The sequence below is a fragment of the Protopterus annectens genome, chromosome 7.part0, assembly GCF_019279795.1.
Source record: "Protopterus annectens isolate FY-2018-M chromosome 7.part0, PAN1.0, whole genome shotgun sequence".
Taxonomy (NCBI): Eukaryota; Metazoa; Chordata; order Ceratodontiformes; family Protopteridae; genus Protopterus; species Protopterus annectens.
The window spans coordinates 918,621,318-918,643,439 of NC_056739.1; the positions used below are offsets into that span (position 1 = coordinate 918,621,318).

Sequence of the window (22,122 nt, forward strand, 5' to 3'; positions counted from 1 at the left end):
CTGAAACTCTTTGTGCTGATGTTATTGCCAGGAGCAGAGCAGTTTCCCAAGAGATATATTTTAATTCTGCTGTGTTGGCTGGCTCAAAAGGAGGTAAAGTTAGCTTCTCCAAAACAAAGTTGAGGTCCCAAGTTGGAGTAGGTGCTCTACGGGGCGGTCTTATGCTTTTAGCCCCTCTGAGGTACTGTTTTAACAGAGGATTAGAGAAAATTGGTGGATCCATGTTGTAATGAGCAGAGATGGCAGAGGAGTGGATCTTGATGGATGAGAAGGAGAGTCCTTTGTCCAGCATCTCAGTTAAGTATTGTAGTATCTGAGGAATGTTTGGGACAAGAGGGTCAAGGCTGTGAGCTTGGTTCCAGGCACAGAATCTCTTCCATTTATCCGAATAGGCGTTCCTGGTACTAGGCCTTCTGGCCTCCAGAATGACATCCATAACAGCTTTGGAGAGAGGCATTGCTTGCTTGACTAAGGAATCTTCCATGCAGCTAGGTTTAAGGTCTTTAGCTGGCTGTGTAGTATTTGTTTGTTGTGCTGATTCAGCAGATGTGGGATTTGAGGCAAATTCCAGGGTGGTTCTTGTGCTAAGCTCCTTAAGATTGGGTACCAGTGCTGGCATGGCCAGTCTGGTGCAATCAGGATCATCTTTGGCTCTTCCTGCCTGGCTTTTATGAGTACCTTTGGCAGGAGAGGTAGTGGTGGGAAAGCATACACTTGTAGGTTCTCCCAGCTGAATGAGACGGCATCCACTTTCCATGCTTGTGGATGGTAACTCCTTGTGCAGAATTTTTGTAGCTTGCAGTTTATTGGGGATGCAAACAGATCTATGTCCAGCATCCACCATTTCTGTGTTATCATTCTGAATATTTGTGGATTCAACTCCCATTCGTGGGGATCCATGATGTTTCTGCTTAAGTCGTCTGCCAGTGTGTTTTTGTCTCCTGGCAGGAATTGTGCTTGCAGATGAACTTGAATGTTTATAGCTGTGTTCCTCAAGGTCATAGCTTGTCTGCATAGGGGGTAGGAGTGAGTGCCCCCTTGCTTGTTTATGTACCACATAACTGTGATGTTTGTCTTTAGTAGTAGTTGTCCTGGATGCAGCAGGTCCTTGAAAACTATAAGCGCATTTTGTACAGCTAGCATCTCTTTTTGATTGATGTGAAGATGCCTTTGTTCTGTGGGCCACATACCCTGAATACATTTGCCTGCCATGTGTGCTCCCCAGGAGTAATCCGATGCATCTGTTGTCAGTGTTTGCCTGGCTGTGGGTTGTGTAAAAGGCTGTCTCTTGTTGAGGTGACAAGCTTGAGCCCACCATCGAAACTCCTGTTGAAGGCAATGAATTAGTGGTATAACTGTTTCCAAACTTTGACAATGTTGAGACCATACATTCTTTAGGTACCATTGTAGTTTCCTCATATGCAGTCTGGCATATGGAATTAGTAGTATGCAAGATGCCATATAACCCAAGGCCTGCAGAATTTTTCTTGCAGGGAGTTGGGTCTTTGTTGCCATCAACTGAAAGTATTGAGTCAGTTGTCCTTGTTTGTCTGGCGTGAGATGAGCCATCTGGGCCGTTGTGTTCAAGCTGGCACCCAGGAATATAATCTCTTGTGAGGGCACTAGTTTTGATTTCTTTTTGTTTACTGTGTACCCCAGGCAACTTAATAACTTTTTTTACAAACGCCAGATGCTTTAGAAGAATGTCCTTGCTCTCTGCTTGAATCAGGCAGTCGTCCAGGTATGGGTAAATTTGAATTCCTTTCTGTCTTCAAAATGCAATTACTGGTGCCAGGCACTTTGTGAAGACCCTGGGAACAGTAGATAAGCCAAAGGGCAGTGCAAAGAATTGGTAGTGCATTGAACCAGCTATGAATCTCAGGTATCTTCTGCAGTTTTATCTGATAGGGACATGCAGGTATGCCTCTTTGAGGTCCAAAGTCACGAGCCAAGCTTTCTTGCCCAGCATGGGAAGAAGCTGCTGTAATGTCAACATTTTGAATTTCAGAACATCCAGATAAGTGTTTAGAGATGAAAGATCCAGAATGGGCCTCCTGGCTTTGTCCTTTCTGGGTACCAGAAAGAATCTTGCGTAAAATCCTTGTCCTTGCTCCTGTGATGGTACCTTTTGAATAGCTCTCATATCCATGAGTTCTGTAATTTGTTTTTCAGCCTCTGCCCATTGATTTCTTGGCAGATTTGGCATTCCTTTTAACCTTGGCAGAGTGTGAAAATGGAACCTGTAACCTTGAAATACAATGCTGAGAACCCATTTGTCTTTGGTGATAATTTGCCAATTATGGTAGAAGAGTGCTAGTTTTCCTCCCAAGGGGGCTGCCAAGAAGGATTTGTTTGGCAGCTGTAGTGGAAAGTCATTCGAACTGTTTTTTATATGGTTGGGGCCTGTCTTCCCCTTCTTTCTGGCCTGATGCAACCCATTGTCGAGGCCTGTAAGTACCTTGTGTTTGACCTCTACCTCTTGGAAGTCTGTGTCTTCCCCTTTGAGGTCTGTCTGTAATTGGAGAGGACCAATTCTTAGTTGGCCAGTTTCTGCTAAATCTAGGAGGCTGAACCTGTAAGAAATCCTTCACCGTTTGCATAGATTTTGCCTTATCCTCCATTTTCTTTAGTACCTCTTCTGCCTTAACTCCAAATAACACATCCTGCTGCAAAGGTGCATCCAATAATTTTGCTTTAACATGATCTGGCAACGTTTGTTCTTTTAACCAAGCATGTCTTCTAATGACAAAGCCTGTAACTGCTGCTCTGCAGGAGGCCTCTAGAGAATCAAAACCACATTGCAAAGTATGCTTTCACACTTGTTCAGCTGCATGCAATAAATCCTGCATTTCTTTAAAATTAGGAGGATCTGATTCTGGAAGCATTTTTTATTTTAACAGAGACAGTACAAATTGCTGATATTTTAGCATGTGAAACTGGCAATTTAAGGCTCTCATTGCTAAAGTTGCAGACATATTAACTTCCTTTCCCCATCTGTCTAATGCTCTGGAATCTCTGTCAGAGGGAACTGGATTCTTTGGCTGATGAGGCCTTAACTCCCTTGGGTCCCTAAGAAATAGTTTCAGGGTCAGCTAGAGGGCTTTTATACAGAAATTTATGTGAGTCAGGGACTCTGTAGTATCTGTCAGGTTTAACAGGGGCTGGAGGTAAGGAATCAGGATTTAAGGTGGATTCAGTATACACATCATCCACAATATCTAACACTGGCAGAATAGCAAGGGGGTCTGTGTTGAGGTAATAAAAGGAAGTCTCTGAGCCTTTTCTTGGATTCTGAATAATCCTGGCCTTCCCAGTGGAAATGCTCCCTCATGGTATGTACGGTTTCCCCAAAGGAGTAGTCCTCAGGTGGTAAGGCTGATGGAATAGATTCCTCAGCATCAGAATCCTCATAAGGGGGTAAGGAGTATCCTAGGTCTGAGGATGAATCAGAAGAGATGGACACCTGGTCGGATGAGTCATAGTCTGCATCCTGTCTAGGCCTTTTATCAGGAGGGGGATGGGACCCCCTGATCAGAGTGATTAGGTCTTCGGACATTTTGAGCATTTGTTTCTTAGGCATGGAGGCCTGTCCTGGAGAATTCTGTATTTGTTTCTTTGACTGTAAAGGAGGCCTAGACTTAGCTGAGTGTTTAATGCTTAACTGAGTAGGTCTGAAGACACCCTCTGTAGCTGGGGGTTGCTCAGCTACTCCGGATCCCTCTGAAAGGTTAGTCTCGGTAGGCTGAAGAACTTGTGCATCCGAAGGCCCACCATCTCCACATGGGAGTCAGAGGCTGCTTGTGGTTCTACAGAAGCGGTCATCAGGGGCTGTGAAGGCGCCTCGCTGAAAACCGGAGAACCGGCGACTGGCCTAGAAGAGGCTTCGTCATCAGTTTTGGGCCTCAGATGCCTATCCTTGTCTTTGCACTTTTTGTGTATTCCGGTCGTCGGAAGTTCCAATGGCATGGTATAATTGAATTTTCTACCAAAATAATGTCGGGCAAAATCAAACCGACGTTTAATAGTGTGCTTGTTAAACCCAGCACAAAACCGACAACCAGTGACGTTGTGGTCAGGGCCTAGGCATGGGATACAACAGGAATGAAAATCCTTATGAGGTATTTGCTTCCCACAAGAAATACAGTTATTAACTTTTACTGACATCGGTCTGAGGCAAGAAAAAGTTTCCCCAATGGGGTACTTAGCTTTGTAGAAGACTTCGGTTCTTGATTCGGAATGAAAATCTCAGGAGACGGCCGACTGGCACTTGCAAACTGCTTTTGCTTCTGGCACCGCGTGGCAAGAAAGACTGAAGAAAATGGCGTTGGCTGCATCTTATATACCCCTGTCGCACTGACGTCAGGGAGGAGGTGACAGCAACCGACGCAGGACCAAGACTTTGGAACTCAGGCCGACTGGGGAACCCAAGTGTAATGACTGCAAGAGTGTAACACGATGAACATCAGGTTGATTAGAGGTTTCCCAGTGTGAAAACTAAAAAATTGTGAAAAAAGCCAGTACAAGTTATCAATTTTTGGAAAATTCAGTGACTGCTAGTAATTACCCAATCTGGATGTCAGTAAAGAAGAAATTTAGGAAAAGTTAGATAAAATCAACTAGAAGAAAAAAAACTCTGCATGACAAGAACCATGAAGCTGTTCAGTAAAAAGTAGCTGAGTTTTCAGCTTTGGCACAGGAGATAGCTTCCAGTAATTTAGAGGAAATGGGAACTCAAATGCATTCAAAGGAGTTTAAAATAAATGAGATATTGACAGAAAATATAAATTCAAATAAAAACTTGAAGAAACAGAAGCAGCTTTAACTAGCTAGTAAGATGAGTTGGTAAAATTGCAAAAATCAGAAGTTGAAATGAAGAAAAGGCTGGGTGAGTATGAGGTTTCTTAAGAAAAAAACATTTCAAAAATAGAAGCATTAGAAGACATAGCATAAAAAACATGCAGTGTGTTGCTACAGCAGAGAAACTGGAAGAAATAGCCTGCACATAGTGTGCATGCTCCAAATATGGCCATAAGGACACTATATTAGTAAAGGCCCAATCATAGCAGCACAAAACTCTGGCAGAAGGGAAAAAATAATAAAATGTGGGAACAGTAGAGTGTTTGTGTAAAATTACTATTCTCTGTACACTAGGCAAAAGAAAAGTTTATCCCGGCATCAGGGAGTGCCAAGAGGTAGGTATGAGATTCAAGTTGCAGTATTCAGATATCACGAGAATTTTTTTCCTGGAATATCAAATACATTTATGGATGCAGAACAGGCTAAGGAGGAAATTAAACATAAAAAAAGTTTAGTCAAAGTGTGACCCAGCATGCAGAAGAGGAAGCTGCTTCCCATTCTTCTGACAATAATAAAACTGATAGGCTCTGCCAGTAAAAAAAAAATTCTGTTGTTTCTAATGTAAATGTTAGAGTGACAAAAAGTGAAGAATGAGAAGAATCATAAGTACCTTGGACTTGAACCAGAGATGGATGCTGGAAGATGGAGATGGAAGAAGACCAACAGCAATGTGAAATTACTGAAAAAATGGGAGACTGGAAGCCATCAGTCCCACTAGATATAGGTTTAGACATGTGAAATGTGGCTTTGTAAGAAGTGTCTGAGAGAGCTTGAAATTCTGTTGACTGTATTACACTGGTTGTAAGCATAAATCCCACTTCATATCATTAATGTTTAGAAGAACACTGAAGGGGCAAAATAAGTAAATGTAAATAGTATGTTTTTTTTTCTTTTTAACATCTGTATAAAATGTCATGATGTAAACTGCATGTTAGATTATAAACCAGCTTTGCACAGTGAACAGACAGAGGTATGTAAATTGTGAGGTGGAGGAGAATAATCAGGCACTGCTGTACACTTTTAAACTATTAAAGAAAGAAAATACTTTTTTCTTAGATGTAAAGTATCCATGCTTTACACTGTAAAAGGGTTAAAAAGGCTGGAGAGAAACAAAATTAATATAATACTGAGAACTTTGGCTTCTGAGGAAGGAGGAACATAAAAGCGTACTGATCATTTTAGATGTAGACTTAAAAATAATTTCCCCTGTTTTTACAGAGGTGGATGTCTAATGTTGTTCAAGCTATCAAGCTACACACAAGGGTTTTAAAAATAGACTAGAAAAATAAGACAAAGTGATAAAATACATGGAAAATGATAGGAACTATATATTTTTCCATTAACAGATGTTAAGAGATAAGAAGTCTACAGGCGCAAACAATTAATCATGGCAGGTCTGAACAGTGTGTTTTGAATAAAATCTATGAATATTCTTTAATGCATTTGCAACCTTACTAGTTGTTTTTCCATCATCAACTGCTTTTACTTCGAGATAAGCAGCCTGAAGGTGCAAGCAATTAATCATGAAAGGTTTGAAGAGTGAGTTCTGAATAAAATATACAAGGTACAATGTAATCAGCGTTTAAAGGTACATAGGCAAACAGTTAAGTGAAATTTAAATGAAGTTGGAAACTGTGGGAAGTGAATAAGCTGCAAATTATGAGTACAATTAGTTACTTCCCCGGCAGCCTTAGCACTCTAAGGCACTTAATACAAGAGTGCATTAATTCAGTTTATGTATTTAAAGGTAACTAGTGTACTTTTTCTTATGACTAAAAGTTAACGTCCACTGAAAGCATGCACACTGTTTTTCACATCGGCAAGGGAATACAAAAAAAAACAGTCATCAGTGTAAGTGAGAACAAATGCTCTAGTATGAGCTTTAGAATGGGTAACCTTAATTTAAGAATATATAAAGCCTATGGGTGCAGCAATTGATTTGGGGCAACTGCTCATATCTGGAGGGTAAACTTTGCTTTGGAAAATGTATGCAGTTTTGTATGTTTGCTGTAATTTAAACAGGGATGGGGTTCTGAAAATCTATTTAGTTGTTTTGTTTGAGGTTTTTATTGAAGAAACCATCTTGAAAATGTGGCATGGGTTGAACTGGCCTGCTAAACATTACCATATACATGTAAGATAAAAGGTAAAAACAGATACTGAAAAGAACACATGCAACAGGTAGGAGTAATCACATTTTATCATAACAGCTACTGTGTCACTATTAACATGGAATAAAAAATAGTCTTACAGTTATAGACAAAAAAAAAAACAAAAAGAGCTGACTATATTGCATTAACTTACATTAAGTGCAAGGAGAAAATAGTAATGCTACAAGAGACACATTTAGATAAGAGATGAGCATGTCAGATTAACAAGGATTTCATGGTGGACATTCATCAATAGATACAGAAAAGGAAAGAATAACAAAAAAAAAGAAATGGTACATTTGCAATAGTAAGGGCATGGTGAGGATGTTTAAGAGGCAATTGGGAACATCCTTTTGAGAATGTAACAAGTTGGCAGGTTTTAAAAATTCCCTGCAGAACACTCTGTTAGGAAGGGTTGGGGAAGCAAATGGTTGTAACTAAGGAAATTATTACTTTCAGCTGGGATACAGGATCTGAATTGCATAGATATAGTAAGGTCCAACTAAGTTTAATGCTGCTGGTTGACAGTTACTAGAAAATGGAACTCAAGATCAAAGCCTACCACAACTGAAGTACTGAATATTGCAAAGAAGATAAAAGACCCTGGAGGAATCTTTAGAAAAGGAAAGGGTTAAATTACATAAAAATAAACAGAATTTGTGGGAATAATACATGCAGAATAATATTCAAGAGAAAGAATACGGTTTAAGTGGTGCCAGGAATTGAGACATTTATGCAATGTTGGAGTGAAAGAAAACTTAAAAAACGTGTACTGCATAAAAATAATGCAAGTGCTACTGTGGTCGTCTGTTTTCTCTTAATGTATATGTACTCATACCAGTTATACTGTGATTATGTAAGAAGGATTTTTAAACATAAAGACATACAACAGTAGGTGTAAAAAATAAAAAAACAATTTATTAATGTACGATATTAGCCAGATGAACATAATTTGAATGGTATGTTACACATGAGATTAAGACTGTTTCCACGTATAGTGAAAAAAAAGAAAAATTATTCAGCAAGTCACCAATCTAATGACAGCTGACAGGGTGGGAGTGATGCACATATGTATGCAGAATGGCAGTACACTGCAATTAGGTGATAATGGACAGTAAATTACTGGATTTTAGTCATTGATTAATGATGATGATTAATGAATAATACCTTCTTTACTACTTCCAGTTCAGAATTTCACACAGTACCCTGAAGCAATGATCACGGTCACATTTTCTAACTCCAAAACAGCAGTTTGGCTGATAGGCATTATGCAGACTTAAACATCCAAAATTCAAATTTAAAGCTATATCTGTCTACCTGTTCATTTATCTTCTAAAGGGGACATGCATACCAGCAAGAAAGACATGGGTTAGTTCCACTGCAAGAATCTGTGTGTCAACCTAAGTTATATAAATGTAATCTGCTGTAGTACATGGCAGGGAAAAGAACAAAAATGGTTTTTCTCTTTCTTACTCTTTTGTCTTTTCTGTTTTTTTTTTTTTTACTGGAAATAACTTAAAAGTACACAGTTAACCAAGCAGTTGCATCCCCCACTCCATGAATGTGCTGTTCTTTATTCTGGCAGCTGCATTCATTTTAGGGAAAAATGCATACAAGAAGCAGACAATCATCATCTGGAGCTGAAAAGGAATGTGATGAAACAGCAAGTGTCTGTCCAGCTGTTGATCTTCATACACAGAACTGGATAAAATTCCAGCAGCCAAACGTAAGAGCTGCTCTTCACAACATCTGGCAGTGTGCAAATCATAGAAAACTGCTAGTCATAGCCAGCAAAACATCTTTCATGTGAATTAAAAAAAAAAGTCTACAGATAAAGAAAAAATCCCAAATCTGAGCTGTGGTTGCTCTACCCACACCTTAAAACTGATCCAAAATACTAATGGCGGTAATCAGTTTCAAATAACTACAGTACAGCATTTTGGCAGAGAGAAGTAAAAATATCAAATAAAGTAATTGGCTGAAAAACATACATCAGTTTCAAACCTTGTTTAACTATCATGATACTGCAAGTAAAAAAGTATTTCAGTACATATTTATTATACCCAACCATAGAAAACTACTTAGGGTTTGTTGCTCCAACCTGCTGTGAATCCCAAAGACGGCATCTTCCACTAGAAAATGCAAGTTACAATAAAAGTGAACAGCTGTCATAAACTTCAGGCAGCTATGAGCAACAAGGTTAGAGGACTAAATTACTGCAGTATCACTTTCAGCACAATGCTCACATGTGCGAGTGAACATTGGAGGACAGAACTCTACCAGATATCTAAGCTGCTTCAGTAGAAATGCAGAGCACCAAGAAGTCCTAATAGATGGAGACATAAACTACATGTTTACCAGTCATGGACATTAGAAATGCAAAATGCTTTAAAGTAATGTTCTCTGTTTATTTGGGTGGGGGGGGGTGAGGTATGTATGTATGTGTATATATATATATATATATATATATATATATATGTATGTATGTGTATATATATATATATATATATGTGTGTGTGTATATATATATATATATATATATATATAGATATATATATATATATATATATATATATGTGTCTGTGAATGTATGTATATATATATATATATATATATATATATATATATATATATATATATATATATATATATATATATATATATAAAGGAAAAGTATTTTTTCTAGGTTTCAAGGCCTTAGCTACTCCCATAATGCTACACTGTCCATATGAAAAAGTACAGCTGTGTACACTTACCATAAATGTAGATGTTCGAGTGTATTCACTGTTGCAGCCATCACACTTGGGGTTATCTGCCCAAGTCGGCCCAAATACCAGAGCTTTGGGATTTCTGCGTCGGATGCTGTCGCCTCATCTATGACGTCAGGGGTATAAAACATGCAGGCGACGCCATTACAACAGTTTTTCTTGCCCCAGATGTCAGGAGCCCCCAAGATAGGAAGCAATCAAATGGTGTAGAACACCTCCAGTAAAAAGTAAATACCATTTCCATAAGCTATGGCCAAAAAAGAGGATAGGTAGAAAGAATAGAAAGATGGGGGCTGGAGGGAGGGTAACCAGGACTGCAACAGCGAATACACTCAAACATCTACATTTATGGTAAGTGCACACAACTGTACTATGTTCTTTGTGTTTCACTGTTGCAGTCATCACACTTGGGTTGATTCCCAAAGCTGAGGAAGGGTGGAGGCAGTCAAGAAGTAGTAGGGCTGGCTAGCAGGCCTTGTAAGACTGCTGTGGCAAATCCAGCTCTGGATTTAGAAAAGATAGGTAAGTGGTAATGCTTGGTGAAGGTGTGTACAGAACTCCAGGTTACAGCTTCCAGGATGTTCCTGGTAGGGACTCCCCTGAGAAAAGCTGTAGAGGTTGAGGTAGCCCTAGTGGAATGAGGCCTGATCCCCTGTGGGGTAGGTTTTCCATGGTGTTTGTAGCAGAAATGGATGCAGTGTGCTATCCATTGAGAAATGGTTTGTTTCAAAATGGCCTTGCCCTCTGCCACTGCAGCAAAGCTGACTAGCAGCTGGTCAGATTTTCTGAAAGGTTTAGTCCTGTCAAGGTAGAACCTGAGCTGTCTGTGCATGCTCAAGGAGTGCAGGATCCTTTTCCCTTTATTCTGAGGATTAAGAAAAAAGGTTGTCAAATGGAGAGATTGGTTTAAAGCCACACTGGATACCACCTTGGGCATAAAATATGGGTTAGTCCTGAGGGAAACCCTGTACGCATGTAAGATAATGAAGGGTTTCACAGCCATAAGGGCCAGTAAATCAGACACTCTTCTTGCTGAAGTGATGGCTAGTAGTAAGGCTTTTTTTCAAGAGAGGAATTTTAACTCTGATGTAGCAGCAGGCTCAAAAGGGGAACTAAGGTCCCAGGCAGGAGTGGGAGCTCTCCTTGGGGATCTTAAATTGTTAGCTCCTCTCAGGAACTGTTTGATCAGAGGGTGAGAAAAGAGGGGTGGCTCAGTATTGTAATGAGCTGAGATGGCAGAGGCATGAATCTTAATTGATGAGAAGGATAGGCCTTTGTGGAGCAGCTCTGCTAGGTAATCTAGGATTTGAGGCAAGGAGCACAGGGCTGTGTCCTTCCCTTGAGACTGGCTCTAAGAACAGTATCTATTCCACTTTTCTGAATAGGATTTCCTGTACTGGGCCTCCTGCCCTCAAGGATAACATCCAGGACCTGTTTGCTGAGGGTTGCTGGTGATGTACTCAGGGAATAAGCCAGGTTGCCAGGTTCAGGGTTTGCAGCTGAGGATGCAAAATCTGTCCCTCCTGCTGGGACAGCAGAGAGGGGGTCTGATCTAGGTGCCAGGGTGGCACTGCTGTCAGACTGCTTAGGAGTGGATACCAGTGCTGGCCTGGCCAGTCTGGTGCAATAAGGATTGCCCTTGGCCTGTCCTGTTTGATCCTGAGGAGTACGTTTGGAAGGAGGAGCAGATAGGGAAAGGTATAGATTGAGAAGTTTTCCCATATGAAGATTAGGGCATCCACTTTCCAAGCTTGGCTGTGAGGAATTCTGGTGTAAAATTAGTTTAGTTGATGGTTTTGGGAGGACGCAAAGAGGTCCACCTCTGGTGTCCCCCACCTGTGTATTAGAAGTTTCAATGAGTTTGGTTCCAGTTTCCATTCCTGTGGGTCCATTAGATTTCTGTTTAAGTCATCTGCCAGTGAATTTTGTTTGCCTGGCAGGAATTGAGCTTGCAGGTGCACTTGGTTGCTCAAGGCTGTGTTCCACAGAGCCATGGCTGACATGCAGAGTGGGTAGGTGTGAGTTCTCCCCTGCATGTTTATGTACCACATAACTGTGGTGTTGTCTGTCTTTATCAGGAGTTGTCCTGGCAGGACAAGTTATTTGAAGGCTGTTAGTGCATTCTGTACAGCTAACATTTCTTTTTGACTGATATGCAGGTGAATTTGTCCTGGGCTCCATTTGCCTGCCATGGGAGCCCCCCATGCATAGTCTAATGCGTCTGTTGTTAGAGTTTGGATGGCGAGGGGTTGTGAGAAGGGGAGTCCCTTGTTGTGGTTGCAAGTCTCTGCCCACCAAAGGAACTCTGTCCTTAGGCAAGGAATGATAGAAATCATTGTTTCCAGGTCCTGGGAATGTTGACACCAGCGACTTTTTAAGTACTACTGAAGTCTTGCATATAGAATCAGTAGAATGCATGTGGCCATGAACCCTAGGGCGTGCAATATTTTTCTTGCAGATAGCTGGGTTTGGGTGGCCAGTAGTTTGAAATAAGTTGTCAAATAAACCTGCTTTTCTGGAGTGAGGAATGCCATCTGGGAAGTTGTGTTCAAGCTTGCTCCCAGGAATACAATCTTTTGGCTGGGTACCAGATGTGATGATTTCTATTCGTTGATGGTATACCCCGGAGAAGTTAGGAGTCTCTACAAATGTCAGGTGCTGAAGTAGCAATTCCTGACTGTCCGTCTGAATCAGACAATCGTCCAAGTATGTGTAAATTTGAATATTTCTCTGCCTGCAGTAAGAAATGGCTAGAGCCAAGCACTTTGTGAATACCCTGGGAGCAGTAGATAAGCCAAAGGGAAGTGCAGAGAACTGATAGTGCATCCAGCCTGCCCTGAAATGTAGATATTTCATGCAAGATTCCCTTGTGGGGATGTGCAGATAAGCTTCTTTTAAGTCTAGGGTGACTAACCGGAATCCTTGGCTAGCATAGGAAGGAGCTGCTGGAGTGTAAGCATTTTGAATTTTAGTACCACCAAGAAGGTGTTTAGGGTTGACAGATCTCAAATAGGGCGCCAAGAGTTCTCTTTCCTGGGCACCAATAACAGCCTGGAGTAGAAACCCTGTCCCCTGTGCTCTGTTGGCACAGGTTGAATAGCCCTGATACTGAGAAGAGAAAGTACTTGCTTTTGGTCTTCTGGTTTGGAGGAAGGTCTGGCTATCCAGTTGGGGTTGGCAGAGAGTGGAAATAGAATCTGTATCCCTGGGATACAATGTTAAAGACAAATGCCAAGAGGTCCAGCAAGACAAACAACGTTCTCAGTAGAAAAACCACTTTAATGTGAGGAGCAAAGCTTTCGGATAAAATCCTTTATCAATACTGAAAATACAAATGCAAATGCAGAGTATATATAGGTCTAAAAAAGTCATATGACCAGCAGCCAAGAAGTCACATGACCCAATCATTAAATCAAAACATGTAGAAATAAATAAATATGCAAAGCTAAAAAATGCAACAGCATAATGCATACATGAAAACAAAAAACATTTAAAAAAGGAAGAATGTATATTTTTAAAAAAGGGAGAATGTATATTTTTTAAAAAAAGCAAAGTTTTAACCTAAAAATCACATGTACAATCATATACATAAAGAGAAAATCTCATAATCTAGATCTACTCATTCTAACCAAAATAGGTTTAAGGCTGACAGTACTATTCAACTGGATAATTAGATTGATGGGTGACTCACCCCCTGGTTTGAATAGTACTGTCAGCCTTAAACCTATTTTGGTTAGAATGAGTAGATCTAGATTATGAGATTTTCTCTTTATGTATATGATTGTACATGTGATTTTTAGGTTAAAACTTTGCTTTTTTTAAAAAATATACATTCTCCCTTTTTTAAAAATATACATTCTTCCTTTTTTAAATGTTTTTTGTTTTCATGTATGCATTATGCTGTTGCATTTTTTAGCTTTGCATATTTATTTATTTCTACATGTTTTGTTTTAATGATTGGGTCATGTGACTTCTTGGCTGCTGGTCATATGACTTTTTTAGACCTATATATACTCTGCATTTGCATTTGTATTTTCAGTATTGATAAAGGATTTTATCCGAAAGCTTTGCTCCTCACATTAAAGTGTTTTTTCTACTGAGAACGTTGTTTGTCATACAATGTTAAAGAACCATCGGTCCTGGGTAATATACTCCCAGGTTTTTGCATGCAGGGCAAGTTTTCGTCCTAGGGGTGCAAGTACCTGGCCATGGCTGGGAAGGCTTAAGTACAAGTCATTGTGAACTTTTTCCATAGGGGGTGACTTACCACTCCAAGTTTTGGAGGAGGGAGCACTCCATTGTTTAGATCTATGCATACCCTGAGACTGTAGTCATTGTGGTCTGTTGCCCCTCGGTTTGGTCTGGAAGGGACTGAAAAGGACCAGTTTTGTGAAGGCCAATGCCTACTGAATCTAGGTGGTTGTGCCTGTAAGAAATCTTTAACAGTTTACATGGATTTAGCTTTTTCCTCCATCTTTTTAAGAACAACTTCTGCTTTAGAGCCAAACAAACATTCTTGGTTTAATGGAGCATCAAGTAATTTTGCCTTGACATGGTCTGTCAAGATTTGTTTCTTCAGCCAAGCATGCCTTCTCAGAACAGACCCAGTGACAGCAGCCCTGCAAGATGCTTTTAAGGCATCAAAACCACACTGCAAAGTATGTTTACCAACTTGGTCTGCAGAATGCATTAACTCTTGTAAATCTTTATTTTCTGCACAATCAGGAATCAACAACATTTTTTGTTTAATTAGCTCCATACTATGCTGCTGGCACTTCAACATGTGAAACTGGCAATTTAAAGCCCTGATGGCAAGAGTTGCAGAGGTGTATACCTTCTTACCCCATCTGTCTAGAGCCCTAGAATCCCTGTCCGAAGGGGAAGGGTTTTTGGCTGTAGAAGCCTTAATGCCTTTAAATCCCTGGGAAATGGTTTCTGGATCCGCAGTGGGATTTTTAAAGAGAAATTTGTGAGAGTCAGGTACTCTGTAGTATCAGTCAGGCTTTATAGGAGCAGGTGGTAAAGTATCAGGGGTAAGGCTGGATTCCATGAAGACATCATCTACAATACCTAGGACAGGGGGAATAGCTAGAGGCCTATGCTGAGGCAAGTCTAAAAATTTCCTGAGTCTCTTTTTGGACTGTGGGTAGTCCTGGCATTCCCAGCGGAAATGCTCTCTTAGGGTATGCACGGTTTCACCTAAAGAAAGGTCTTCTGGGGGGGAGGCTGAGGGAACTGAATCCTCTGCATCTGAGTCCTCATAGGTAGATAAGGGTATGTCCTGGTAATCACAGGGGTCAGAGTCATCTGACTCATGGTCTGAGGAATCAGAAGGAAAATCAATTCTTTGTCTTTTAAAGGGGGAAGGCTGGCTTCCCCTAATTAAAGTAATAAGGTCTTCAGTCATTCTAAGCCTTTGTTTCTGTGGCATGGGAGCTTGAGAATGTGCTTTGGCCCTAGCTATAGTGTGAACTCTGGGCTTGAAAAATTTGGTAGATTTAGTCATTAACGTAGTAGTCGGTTTAATACGAACATCAGAAGGTCTGAATACACCCTCAGAAGCTGGTGCCTGCACAGCGGCTCCGGACTCATCCAAGGTAGAGACATCTGCAGGTTCCATAGTTGAAGATGTATCTCGCAAATGGGTCTCAGCAGAGGCCTGCAAATCTGTAGAAGCAGGTAACAGGGGCTGCGAAAGCACCTCACTGAGTACCGGCGGACTGGCGACTAGCTTAACAGAAGCGTCGTCTGCAGTTTTGGACCTATGCGGTCTGTCTCTGTCTTTATCTTTGCATTTTTTCGGAAGATTGGTAGTTGAATGGCTTACCGAAGCCATTTTGGAATATGGAGAATGAGAGTGAAAGAATTTAGAGACAAAAATAGCCTGCTGATAAATAGTTTGGGCGTTGAACAAGGCAAAAAACCGACAGCGAGGGACATCGTGGTCTGGGCCTAAACAGGTGAAGCAGTAACAATGAAAATCTCTGTGCAGTATTTGCTTTCCACAGGCATGACAATTATTAACTTTTTCTGACATCGTTTAGAGCAAGAAAAAAGGATCCCCAATGGGGTACTTAGCTTTAAAAGACTTCAGGTTTGAAACTCAAAAAACGAAAATTTCAGGTAGCTGCCGATCGGCACTTGCAAACTATTTCTGCTTCGGGCTCCCGCATGGCAAGAAAAGCTGATGTAATGGTGTCGACTGCATGTTTTATACCCTTAACGATCTGACGTCATGGATGAGGTGACAGCATCTGACACAGAAATCCCAAGACTCTGGTATTCAGGCAGACTGAGGGCTACCTGCAGGCAGATAACCCCAAGTGTGATGACTGCAACAGTGAAACAGGAAGAACATCTGCACTAAAGCAAACAACTGTAAGACATTACAGCAGCCAAAGTGTATGGATGTAAGGTATGTATATGCATTTAAACATTGTGTCTGCAGTACACATGTTCAGCTTGAACAGTCTTCTATTTAACAGCTCATCTTCCATGTAAACAAACTATTCCTCGCATTACACTGAGAATTGCTATTAATTATATTATTTGTAATACTATATCATAGTAAGCCTCACAAAAAGCACTGAAAAAAATCACAGGCAACTCAAAAATAATTTTGACTGTCACATAAAAAAGCAGAATTTGCACAGCCTGTGAGGAAGTATTTCAGTTGGTATGTTCTGCTCTTATAGTAATCTCTCTTTTCTGAGATGGTATAATTTTCCTTCCTTTCAAAGGTTGAACCAATGCTGCCTTTTTGTACTATGTACATGAGTCAGAACATATAGCGATCCTTTCATGATAACTGCAGGAAGCATGAAAAACGAGTAAGAACACAGAATACAATTTTTTTCAATCATATTCCCTTGGCACAGTGGTCAAATGCTGGGTAAAAAAGACAATGCCACTAACATTCTTCACTTCTTTTTCTAGCAACAAATGTATTTATAATGTCTACCCTGGAGTTACAGTAGGAGGTGGAACAGTCATTCTTTCTAAATCAAACAGAGAAATTAAGATATAAGCATATTCCAAGCTCCACCTCTGAACTTAATGATCTCTGGTCAATAATCTGCAAACTCTCAAAGAATGCCACCTCGACTACAGAAAAAATTCAACACCTGATTAACAAAATATTATATGCAGCTTCTCTATATAAAAATAATAATTTTGGGAGAATTCAACCTAAATATCTTTGACCAATCTAAAATAACACAAATGAATTTCTACCCCACATACAGCAAAGCTCAACTACTGAATAAACCAACAAGACCAAATGTGAAACCAAGTTACCACTCACAAATAGATTTAATTATTGCTAACATATACATCTACAGAACATCTATTCTAACAACCTATTTTCCATTAATGAGACAACTGTCTAATAACTTTCTAACAAGCTTCAATAAACCCCCACCCATCACCAATAACTGATCACTGTGCAAAAACTATCAGAGTAATAAATCTCTGCAAAACCCTATCCCATCATCGAGTGAGCACTGCCCAATAAAACTCACCCAGCAAACATGCACTGCAGTCCTATTCTCACATGTCAAGCTCCCAACCAGCAAACATACTCACCAACCACTTCTTTTATTACAGGATAAATGCCTTCCAGCTGTCACCATGCTTCACAACCTAAACCAAAGAAATGAACATCAAAGCTCTACCTGGTTTAAGATATGAATCATGATCCCAGTGGGAAAAAAAATCACACAGTCCTAACATAAGGAACAGATTTGATCTCTGGGACCTCACAAAGCACACCATATTTTGGCAAATCTATGACGCACAAAGCCTACAGTCATGTCTATCAATACAACCAAAACTGTTTTCTGGAGAAAAGCCATTCTACTAACCAGACATGCTTACAGCTGAAACACTATGGCAGACTACATAATTAAAAGCTCTAATAGTCCAACTTCTATTGACTTCCTCAATGAATTCTCACAACTGCCATCATGTTCTCTTCTTCCAAGTCATAACACTAGCCAATCAACCCGCCCCCGACACACAAAAAAGAAGTTATGTACTTACCATAATGTTCTATTTGTGTTATCGATCTTCATTTATCCTTGACGTATGGGTTGTCCTTCACAGTTCTTGGCTCTCATCCCTCTTTGGGGGGGGGGGCCTGCCTTCCAGGTCATGGAGAGGGCCTTGGCCTCTGCAGGTTCTCATCAGCGAGAGTGTCAGCAGGCAGGGTCATTCAAGAGGTAAACGGGTGAGCACAGAAAGCTTGCAGGTAAACAGACTCCTCTGAGGAAGGGTCTTTGAAATTCTAGCCACCCCTCTGTTTTAATAATTCAAGAATGTCTCCAAAGGAGACGTCTACTGGGGGTGACCGGAGGGAACCCTCCCTGTCATCAAAGTCTGTGTCTTCCATGACAGATTCCTCTGGGGAATCTAGGTGTTTTCTCTTACACATCCTCTGCCAGGGCACCTCCTCAGTGGAAACTCTCTGGAGTACTTGGAAGATGTAAGACCCTGTGCAGGGGTATCCTGCAGCTTCGATGCCCGCTGTCTGGGTGTGGAGGTTGGAGGAAGATCTGGATGAGAGGGAGTCCTGGGAAAATGCTTCAATTGGGAAGGAACTGGCTGAGAACCTGCAGAGGCCAAAGCCCTCTCCGTGACCTGGAAGGCAGACCCATCCGAAGAGAGATGAGATCCCAGAATCAGGAAGGACAACCCATATATCAAGGATAAATGAAGACTGAAAACATCAGATCACATCTTCCATTCTATTTCTACTGTATAAAAACTAAGGTAGCAAGGTCCTTGTGGGGAAAAAATCCATATCCATGGCTGGTTCTGAAATTTCAATCAATGGTTCATAAAATCATTTAAGAATTATATTATCAACCCCCTACTGCACATCTACAACTTTGCTCTCTGTCACAACATTATGAGCCTCACCTGGAAAAATGCCACTGTAAAGCCACTTCTTAAAGTTACAAAACTCAAGTTAATTGCGGAATCCAAGCAAATGTCCATTCTCTACACCCTTGAAAAATGCTAAGAAAAATTTTTTACCCAGCTGGCAGAACAGATACAAAACTATGCTTTGCTATCCAGAAACAGGCATTACAATAAAACAACAGTACTGAACCATCCTGATTAAACATGTTCAAAGGAAATCTGACAAGGCTTATGTTTACATTCATAGACATCACAAAAAAACTGATATCATTCACCATTCTCTGTTCCAAGTCATAAATAGAATATCTGCCCTTTAGCGATAGTGAATACATCTGGTTTAATGATCATGTTTTAGAAAGAACCTTCAAAGTCAATATCAGATCATCTGTCTCCAGTCCCTCAGCCCTCGGTTAATGAGTTCTCGATGTTCAGCTCTCACTACTCGGTTATGCTCTGTCTTTATTAACAAAGTGTCTTTAGACTTCTTCTACCCTCCCTTAATTCATTAGGATGATGAAATGATCAGTTACAGAACCACGCCACCCCGCCCACCAATTTCATTGATAAAAGCAACTTGAAGATGACATAACAAGGTTGAAAACTGGTTGAAACCTAAACATACTCATACAGACCACTAAAGCAAAGACTGATTTCTAGGACAAAATTGACATAACAATGGTACCAACCTCCTATCGCTAGGAATAACTAGTTCCTTAAAATATGTAGTCCTGTGGCTTCATCAGAATTTTAACTTCCAGTTCCATACAAAACAAACAAATCCTAAAATAAATAACTATTCTTGTCATGGAAAATATCCCATCTCCTCTGCCCTGAAGTTGTGATAGCAGTCTCACTTGGAATATGGACTGCGTATAACTGCCTCAGCCTGCAAGAAAAAAAACTTAAGTCACTACAAATAACCTCAGCAAAATATTTAGACTTGCCACCTTAAAATGTGCATCACTACTTGGCTCTTACAAAAATCATATTTCTACTGGCACAACAGCTGGCTGCCTCCTAGCCTCCCTTCTCCTTAAATTATTAAAATTACAATCATTCACCTTTCTAGCAGGAAGGCTTTTAATATCTGAAACCCAAATACAGTCTTAGACAGAAAGCAAGTAATGCCCCTAAGTGAATGAATTCTGCACAATAACCACTGCAGTGACTACAGTTTCTCCACATTTAGGAGCAAAAATTTAGAAATCATTTTCTATCTCTCAAAAATGTTGTACCAACATCAAAATCCATCTCACTATTAAAGCACAATGTAATCATTTCAGTCACAATGGCACCACTTGTGGTAATTCGCCCCAATGAAAATGTAACCATCAATACTGATTTAATCAGGTTTGTTTCATGTGAACAATTGTTATACATACATAGTACATAAATAACTCAATAAAACGGTTATTATTTTTCTCCATTTCTCTTATCACCTTTATTTCTATCATACTGCAGACTTTATCTCCTATATTAACTTTAAATAAACTGTTCCTTCATGAATGTATCGGTTTCACATCTTTACAGTAATATCTAAAATAGTACTTGTTCTAAATTACCACGACAGTGCATTATTTCATGGGTTGAGTTACAAACTGGTCAAGTTGGATCATTGCTCTAACATGAAATGCAAACTTAAAAAATAAGGCATGTCTGAAATGTCTTCAAAGACAGTTACTGACTTCAGTCTTCTGTAGACAATATATATATATATATATATATATATATATATATATATATATATATATATATATATGTGTGTGTGTGTGTGTATAGATAGATAGATAATTTTTGGAGACCAGATTATTTAAATTCTTAGAAGACATCAAATAAACTCAAAAATATGTGATTCATATTTTTTCTTACAGTCTTTGGAGAAACTGCAGGTGAGGATGGATCATATTGGGGCTAGCTATAATGCTATACCCAGCACAGGTACTACTGTGCAGTTGACAGTATTTAGTATAGGCATTAGCTGCACTAAGTTGGTATGTTCTTTCTAAAAATGCTTTATAAGACACAGTATCTTTCTTATATGGAGGCTTGTATTTCAGTATCATAAGATACAGGATGACTAGAACACCTGAGCTCTGAGATACCCCTGACAGGCCTGCCATTTTGGTCATAAATGTACAAATCTTCCTTAATTAGGTCCTTGAGCAAGAACACTGAAGTGACTGTTGAATCATGAATGTATTCCACCCCTGAAAAAATAAAATGAACACAATGGCATGGAGTGATAACTCTTCCAGGTTTAATGTTATTCCGAGGAACAGAAACAACTGTTTTATTATTGTCACATGAACAGACTATGGCAAAAACTGCCAAAACTGATTAAGATGGATTCTGAAAGGCAAATATATCAGGTCTAGAGGTTATAGGCACTTTTGTAGGTACGGTCAAGACAAACGGTTAAGCGGAGAAATGTACTGGCCACTGGAAACCTTGGAGCTTGGAAATTTTGTGTGGGAACATAAACAGAGAATGCAGCTAAGCACTGCCCACAGCCAAAGCCAACAATGCCATTCAGAAATTATGCTTATCAATGGGAACAGATTTTTTTTTAAGATCTAATGTGAAATGGATGAATTCAGATTAGTCAGATTCAAAAGTTTTCACTTAAATTTGATTGGACCACAAAAACCTTAAACTCCTGTGCTCATCTGGTGACAGTGCCCAGTCTTGACTTCATTTTTGACATCTGTAATGGTAGTTTCATGACTAAATTTAAGCACCAAGGGGGGGGGGTATTAGAAATGTAATTGCCAAGGAGGGTATTAGAAATGGTAACAGGACAAGTCTCAGGGGATTCTATAGCAAAACCTCAGGGACTCAGGGGAAGGATCTGCACAACTCACATATCTAAATTAATCTAGTCACAATTTCTGATTTTCCCATACAACAGCCACAAGTCGACCATCATATATAGCAGCAGTGGTAAGAAAAGTCTTTTACTTGGTTCATCTTGTAAGTAAAGGGATTGCATCCAGAAAAAAGGAGGTTATTACCTGTCTATACTTCTCCCTCATTAGACCAATAATTGAGTATAACGCCCCATTTAGTATGTTACCTCTCCAAACACCTGCACCAACTGGAAAGGCCACAGAAATACCTCACAAAGAGAATCCATGGCCTCCAAAACCTGTCCCATGTGGACACGCTCAAATCACTGTCACTCTACTCGGAACTGTACAGATTGCTCAGAGGTGATCTGTGTCTCGCCTACAAGGCAATCTCGGACCCTGTCCTACTAGAGATGCTCCATATCCATAAGTCTAACTCCTCATGCGTTACCCACTCGAAAGGCCTGAATCTAATATGTGACATCAATAAAACCTGCAGGAGAGACAGGTTTGTCTCCCAGAGGCTGCCCCGTCTCTGGAACAGACTTCCCATACATGTCAAACAGAGTATCTTGCTTA

General features: G+C 40.1%; 1 protein-coding gene across 4 annotated transcripts in view; it reads right to left on the minus strand.

The window, feature by feature from the left end:
* MYO9A (myosin IXA) overlaps positions 1–22,122 on the minus strand; it is a 2,281,069-nt gene that overhangs the window by 1,160,138 nt on the left and 1,098,809 nt on the right. The window lies entirely within an intron of this gene.